The following is an 8,502-nucleotide window of genomic DNA, read 5'->3' on the forward strand; positions in this document are numbered from 1 at the left end:
CTCAGAATCTTCTTGCCTGTTTCTCCTTCCCCCTTCTTCCCTGGCCCTTTCAATCACCATTCTCTTTTCCTCTGCCGCAAAGAACGTATTTAGCAGAGCCTGTATATCTCCCCAGTTGGGATTATGGGTTAACATTATAGTTTCTATTAGTTGATGTACTCCCTCAGGGTTTCCCTTATAGGATCCAACAGATTGTTTCCAATTTAACAGCTCAGAGGTAGTGAACGGAACATGTACAAAAACCAGCAGTCTTTCCGGTCCCACTGCTTGTCTCAGGGGAGCCTGTACAACTGGTTCAGCGTGCCCTCTAGTCCGGCTGGAAATGGGGCTAAAGTTATCATTGCCCGATTGTAAATTAGGATCGATTGGCAATTGTCCAGCACTGCTTTTGTATAGTGGTGGGGCTGTCGGGACTAACAGTTGCACATCTTTCTGCTCTTCTCCCCCTGCAGTCTTTCTATCATCACAGCCTATGCAACAACTGCTCTCCTTTTTCTCAGAAGCTGTATACATCACTAGGTCAGTCTTTAGCTTACATTTTTCCCGCATATCAGATTTTCTATACAAAGTCATAAAGACATCAACATAAGGCACTTCATCCCATTTCCCCATCCAACGGCAAAACGACATCAATTGTCATATAGTATTATAGTTTACCGATCCATTTTCTGGCCAGACTTCATCATAACCCAATTTATAATTTGGCCACCATTGATTACAATATCTTTTCATTTTATCTTTAGTCATTAGATTTCCCCCAAACTTATTCCAATTTTTCAAAATACACCCCAAAGGGCTACAGGGAGGAATCACGGATTGGCTTGCTCCCATTTTAACCGAATTTACCTATTTGCCGGCTTTGACTCCCTTGGTCGGTAATTACCCTTCTGACCCCTTTGGTCAGTAATTACCACTCTGACCGCTTTGGTCAGTAATTTCCTCTCTGACCCCCCTTGGTCAGTACCGCTCTGACCCCCCTTGGTCACTATGCGCACTCAGTTCTGACCCCCCTGGTCAATTAAGGCAACCCTTGCCGAACGTCTACGTGCGACTTTATGCGCCCCCCTGGCGACTTGATGCGCACTCGGCTCTGACCCCCCTGGTCAATTACGGCACCCTTTGCCAAGCGTCTACGTGCGACTTTATGCGCCCCACCGGCGACTTGATGCGCACTCGGCTCTGACCCCCCTGGTCAATTACGGCACCCGTTGCCAAGCGTCTACGTGCGACTTTATCCTTTAACCTTCCATGGGAGTCATTGAATTTGTAATTAAATTTTATACTCACCAATCCAAGGATTCATTCCCCTTTCACCCTGATACAAATATCTCTGGTTGGCGTTGCACCTTTGAGTCGCTTGTCGCCCCGGCTTCGGAGGGAATCTGGAGGAGTCCCCGATCAATAGGTCGGTGCGCGCTGGAGCTCAGTCCGGTCCGGTCCGCTGTCGGGGACGACAAGACGATCCGGGCAAGGCCTTATGGCCGTCCCATCTGGGTCGCCAAAATGTTGTCCCAAAAATCAGGATTCTTTCACCTGGTGTGCAAAAAAGCCGATTAACACACAGAGCCGAGATATTTGTTTATTTCATGTCTGCGCAGAGATGGGTGCTAGGTGGTAACTCCACAAAGCTAGCACACCTGGTTAACACACGGTAAAGCATTTTATACCTTTCAAGCAACAGTTATCAGTATTTTTACAGTTTTTCTTAGTTACTCTCATTCCTATCTGTTCTCGCAAGTCTCATCTCCACTTAAAGTCGCAGTGTCCTCCTTTTTTACTGCGCATGTTCTGTGAGGAAGGGGCTTCTGTTGGTAGGGGGCTCTCCCTACTCAAGGGTGGGTTTTCTAGTATGTTAATTAGGATAGTTCACTCCAGTTCAAGTAGCTCTTTGATTGCCCCTGTGCTTATCTTGGTATTTCTTTACCCACTGACTTATGGTGTCATCTTGTTTCTCTTCTCAAGGTCACGCCTCGTTAACTAAATAGCATCCTTTGTTTTTGTTTCTCGCATATCTCCAACACCATGGCATACCTATATTGTATGAAATTCTGAGTATAAGGAAATCCTATTTGTTTCTCTTGCAAATGTGCAGCAGTAAACTTCTATTAAATTGGCTGATTTTTTTTCTGATTTGTAATGATTAAACTACATGCCACCCAAGTTGTCAGTTGTGAGAACAAGTAGTTTGATTTTGTATTTCTTATTTTTGATATGCTTCTCTACTACTCTGTAAATTGGTGTAATCAACAAATCATACCATGCTAGAAACGATCCACATTATACTTCAAGCCATAAAAAGCATTATACTTCAAGTAATAAAAAATAGTCTCCTTTCTATAGGTCACAGAGAAAGGGATTTTTAGATCACTGTTTTATACTCTGGAATCTGTACTGCTCTTTAGTGTTTGCGATTTGAATTTGTCTTTATAACTGTATAATATCCTGTTTAAAATTAGTTACTTAGAGATTATTAGTCCAGAAATAGCAGCACATACTGCTATAATTTAATTCTGTTGTTAGCAAAGTTTTGAATGGAAAACACCCCAGAAGAGAAAGCATATCACTATCTAATATGTGTAAATCTAGTGAAAATTGCCAGGCCTTACAGGACTTAGTGTTAGCTACTTGGGTTTTGGGGTTTTCTGTTTTTAACTTATGAATTATTGACTTACTGTATGTAATTCTGTCTAAATATCTACCAATACACATCAATCCTAAAGATTATCACCTATATTCAGAATTTAATTTTGCAAGGTCATGAGGCTATCTGCTGAATTCTTAACTGTGATGATGTCAGATATTCAAGCTTAGGTGACCAGATGGATAAGTTAATGCATTTAATTCCACTTTCTATTTAACCCTGTATGTGTACGTTACCCCCATTTAATTTTTGCTTTGTTTTATAAGAAATCGGTACAGAGCCTATGTTGGGTAATGTGTTAGGGATTAGTTAAGGATTTACTGATTGGGAAGGAGGGTAAGGACAGTAGGCCCTGTCTGAGATGTCTGTGCCACTATGGCCAGTGCTAATGGGTAGTAGCAGTTTTGCCCACTCAGCCCCTAATTCAAACCAGGAATGTCTCCACTTAAGTATAGATACCAACTTTCTGGACTAGGGGTTTTTTTGTTGGTTTTGTTTGGGTTTTGGTTTGTTGGTGGTTTTTTGTTTTGGTTTGTTTTTTTTAATTCTTAGTCTTATTACCCATTCAGAGATGGGAAGAAGATTATTTTAGTGAAACATGTTGATGCTAAATGCAATAGTGTTGCTAGCTGAACACAAACTATAGTAAGGACAAGGAACTAAAGAGCATTCAGAACACACAGAACTGTTATCCTTTTTTGTCATATTATTAACTCTTTTTTTTTTCTGTTCTTATCTTCCCATTTGTTTTTTTTCTCATTAAAAGTACTTTTTCAGAGTTGCCAACCCATAAAGATATTGAGAACATTGAGGAAAAAATTGTATGCCCTGTGGGGGTGAAATAGATTTAAAAATTGATTAAATAATTTGCAGGTATGTATTCTTAAAGACAAGGATACTGATACCCCCTTGCTTGTTGAGACCTCTGAAGTTGGATTTATTTTTTTTAATAAATACTCAAAGCACTCTTCCTTCTAATCTTCTTGGGTTTCCACTGAAATACTTCAGCCAGGAAGATGAAAAGTATTGTGGTTTAAAAACAACAACAACAACAACAAAAAGCTGTTCTTGCCAAATTCTAAAATTAGATTCCTATTTTTATATTGCTTATGTCAGTAACAAGATTCCAGCTGTCTGTGGTGTCTCTGAGGTTCTGATTGTTAAGCACACAGTATAAAGGCACTTTTTAAAATGAAAGGCAACAGTGTGGTTATTTTTTCCATGTATACTCTGCAACAGTCCTTGGATAGGAGGTATTTTTATATATTACCTAAATACCAAAAGTTCTCTTTTAACAACTGTTTTGAAACTGGTTGAAATTAAACTCTTTCCACTTTTATAAAACACTATCTTATAGAAGGAATGGAATGCTATAGCAAAATTCTTACTAAAGGATTAAAAAAGGATAAAAACCTTAATAGGAAAGACATGTGCCTCTTCTCAGTTTTACATCAACTGCAAGTTAATAGTGGCAGGATATGACTACTCTGGAAATAGCTTTCTTGTGCTTTGAATTATAGAGTGGAATGCCTGCTATACTCTAAAATATTGACAAATGCAAGTACAAAGACTTAACACTAATTTCTGTGTTCTGTGACTACAATGAAGTGGTATTTAATGCTTCAAAGTAACTTTGAGAAATATGATGGAGACATACTAGACTTAAATATAGTTTGTTTTACAAAGCAAATCTCTTTGCTTTGGGTGTGAAAGTAACTGTTGAACCCTCAGTGAGGGGAATGAAAAGTTATTGTTCATTTGGTTTTAACTAACTCTGTATTTGTGTTCCATTCTATCACAAAGACTTCCTGTGCAGGGAAATTCCATGTAACTGAAATATTTCAATTATAAATTCAAATATATTAATTCCATGTATTGAAATACTACATTTTCTTTTTTAATTTAGCTTCAATGATAATGTAAAAAAAGGAATAAAATATATTTCTCTGCGCTTACTCTCTTTAGGCTCCAAATGCAGATGACATTAAAAATATGTTTTGGATAACACCTGTCTGAGTCTATATATTTGTTTTCTTTAGGGTTCATAGAATCATAGAATGACTGGGTTGGAAGGGACCTTAAAGATCATCTAGTTCCAACCCTCCTGCCATGGGCAGGGACACCTTCCGCTAGACCAGGTTGCTCAAAGCCCCATCCAACCTGGCCTTGAACACTTCCAGGGAGGGGGCATCCACAGCCTCTCTGGGCAACCTCTTCCAGTGCCTCACTACCCTCACAGTGAAGAACTTCTTCCTTACATCTAATCTAAATCTATCGTCTTTCAGTTTAAAGCCATTACCCCTTGTCCTATCACTACATGCCCTTGTAAAAAGTCCCTCTTCGGCTTTCTTGTAGGCCCCCTTTAGGTACTGGAAGGCTGCTATAAGGTCTCCCCAGAGCCTTCTCTTCTCCAGGCTGGAACAACCCCAACTCACTCAGCCTGTCCTCATAGGGGAGGTGCTCCAGCCCTCTGATCATCTTTGTGGCCTCCTCTGGACCCACTCCAACAGGTCCATGTCTTTCCTGTGCTGAGGGCTCCAGAGCTGGATGCAATACTCCAGGTGGGGTCTCACGAGAGTGGAGTAGAGGGGCAGAATCACCTCCCTCAACCTGCTGGCCACCCTTCTTTTGATGCAGCCCAGGATACGGTTGGCTTTCTGGGCTGCAAGCACACATTGCTGGGTCATGTTGAGCTTCTTGTCAACCAACACCCCCAAGTCCTTCTCCACAGGGCTGCTCTCAATCCACTCATCGCCCAGCCTGTATTTGTGCTTGGGATTGCCCCGACCCATGTGCAGGACCTTGCACTTGGCCTTGTTGAACTTCATGAGGTTCGCACAGGCCCACCTCTCAAGCCTGTCAAGGTCCCTCTGGATGGCATCCCTTCCCTCCAGCGTGTCGACCGCACCACACAGCTTGGTGTCCCCAGCAAACTCGCTGAGGGTGCACTCAATCCCACTGTCCATGTTGCCGACAAAGATGTTAAACAGCACCGGTCCCAATACTGACCCCTGAGGAATGCCACTCATCACCGGTCTCCACTCAGACATTGAGCCGTTGACCGCAACTCTTTGAGTGCGACCATCCAGCCAATTCCTTATCCACCGAGTGGTCCATCTGTCAAATCCATGTCTCTCCAATTTAGAGACAAGGATGTCATGCAGGACAGTGTCAAATGCTTTGCACAAGTCCAGGTAGATGACATCCGTTGCTCTTCCCATATCCACCAATGCTGTAACCCCATTGTAGAAGACCACCAAATTTGTCAGGCACGATTTGACCTTAGTGAAGCCATGTTGGCTGTCACCAATCACCTCCTTGTTTTTCATGTGCCTTAGCATAGTTTCCAGGAGGATCTGCTCCATGATCTTGCCGGGCACAGAGGCGGGACCGACTGGCCTGTAGTTCCCCGGGTCTTCCTTTTTTCCCTTTTTAAACATGGGGGTTATGTTTCCCCTTTTCCAGTCAGTGGGAACTTCACCAGTCTGCCACGACTTCTCAAATATGATGGATAGTGGCTTAGCCACTTCATCCGCCAGTTCCTTCAGGACCCTCAGATGCGTCTCATCGGGTCCCGTGGATTTGTGCACCTTCAGGTTCCTTAGATGGTCTCAAACCTGATCTTCTCCTACCGTGGGCGGTTCTTCATTCTCCCAGTCCCTGCCTTTGCCTTCTGTGACTTGGGCGGTGTGGCTGGAGCACTTGCCGGTGAAGACTGAGGCAAAAAAGTCGTTGAGTACCTCAGCCTTCTCCATGTCCCAGGTAACCAGGTCTCTCGTTTCCTTCTGGAGAGGGCCCACATTTTCCCTAGTCTTCCTTTCATCACTGATGTGCCTATAGAAGCTTTTCTTGTTGCCCTTGACATCCCTGGCCAGATTTAATTCTATCAGGGCTTTAGCTTTCCTAACCTGATCCCTGGCTGCTCGGACAATTTCTCTGTATTCTTCCCAGGCTACCTGTCCTTGCTTCCACCCTCTGTAGGCTTCCTTTTTGTGTTTGAGTTTGTCCAGGAGCTCCTTGTTCATCCATGCAGGCCTCCTGGCGTTTTTGCCTGACTTCCTCTTTGTCGGGATGCATCGCTCCTGAGCTTGGAGGAGGTGATCCTTGAATATTAACCAGCTTTCTTGGGCCCCTCTTCCCTCCAGGGCTGTATCCCATGGTACGCTACCAAGCAGATCCCTGAAGAGGCCAAAGTCTGCTCTCCTGAAGTCCAGGGTAGCGAGCTTGCTGTGCGCCCTCCTCGCTGCCCTAAGGATCTTGAACTCCACCATTTCATGGTCACTGCAGCCGAGGCTGCCCTTGAGCTTCACATTCCCCGCCAACCTCTCCTTGTTGGTGAGAACAAGGTCCAGCATAGCACCTCTCCTCGTTGGCTCCTCTATCACTTGGAGAAGGAAGTTGTCATCAATGCATTCCAGGAACCTCCTGGATTGCTTATGCCCTGCTGTGCTGTCCCTCCAACAGATATCAGGGTGGTTGAAGTCCCCCATGAGGACCAGGGCTTGTGAACGTGAGGCTGCTCCTATCTGTCTATAGAGGGCCCCATCCGCTCGGTCTTCCTGGTCGGGTGGCCTGTAGCAGACCCCCACTATAATGTCACCTGTCCCTGCCCTCCCTTTAATCCTGACCCATAAGCTCTCAGTCGGCTCCTCATCCATCCCCAGGCGGAGCTCCATGCACTCCAGCTGGTCATTGACATATAGAGGGCGACACTGCCTCCTCCTCTCCCCTGCCTGTCCTTCCTAAAGAGCCTGTATCCTTCCATTCCAACACTCCAGTCATAGGAGCCATCCCACCACGTCTCCGTGATGCCAATAAGATCATAGCCCTGCAGGCGTGTGCACATCTCTAACTCTTCTTGTTTATTCCCCATGCTACGTGCATTTGCATAGAGGCATTTAAGTTGGGCCCCTGATGAAGCTGACTTACTGGCTGGAGTGGCTGGACTTCCTTTGTGCTGCTCTTCAGATGCTCTCCTGCTGACCTGTGATCCCTCTCCAGGCTCTGGGCATCTATTGCTGGCACTGGCATCAAAGTGGTAGGAGTGGGATGGATTGAGGGTTACTGTAATACTGGTTGCTAAACCTCTTTTTCAGTTGAGTATGAATAGTTAAATGTAAATGCTGCAGCTTTAGACTTTGATCTTCTTGTTGTTAATTATTATACCTTAAACAGACTATCATGTTTCATTCTCTTACTATGAAATGATGGTCCAGCCAAACCATTGAATTCTGGTGATGGGCAGTAGTAAGGAAAAGGCTTAAACTAGAAGATACAGGAGACACTTTCACAGTTTTTCTAGAAAATGCAGTTGGTCATGCTATTAACTCCGTTAAAACATAGTAGTGTTTGTTTATAGCATAAATGAAAGTAACTAGCGAGATCTTGTAATAAATAAGCAACAGACACTTTTCCAAGAAAGTTGCACAAATTAATTTTTTTTTATAGCTTTTGAAGTCTCTTCCCTATTGCTTCCATAATTTAAAAAGAGAAAAAAAAATACTCCAAGGATGAGAGAATTATGGCAAGATCCTTATTAAAGAGGTCTTCAAAAGTCTTCTGTTCTGTAGAACATTACCATCAGAATTTTGAGATCTTTATAGTTATGCACAGTAGTCATAATATACTTAAAAGGCAGTGTACACTTCATTTCAGAGTTTATTTAGATTTATTCTTAATTGGTAACAAACAGCATCAAGAAGATGAGGCACTGGATGAGGAAAATTGGTCCAGAGCTTTCACGGTAAGATAATTGTTACATAGATGACTTACTGAATCAAGTATAGATTCTCTTAATTAGGAAACAAAGAACTGGAAAGAATCACATCATTATTCATCTCTCTGCAGTTGCAGATGATGAT

Source organism: Gymnogyps californianus, unplaced genomic scaffold (genome assembly GCF_018139145.2).
Source record: "Gymnogyps californianus isolate 813 unplaced genomic scaffold, ASM1813914v2 HiC_scaffold_76, whole genome shotgun sequence".
Classification (NCBI taxonomy): domain Eukaryota; kingdom Metazoa; phylum Chordata; class Aves; order Accipitriformes; family Cathartidae; genus Gymnogyps; species Gymnogyps californianus.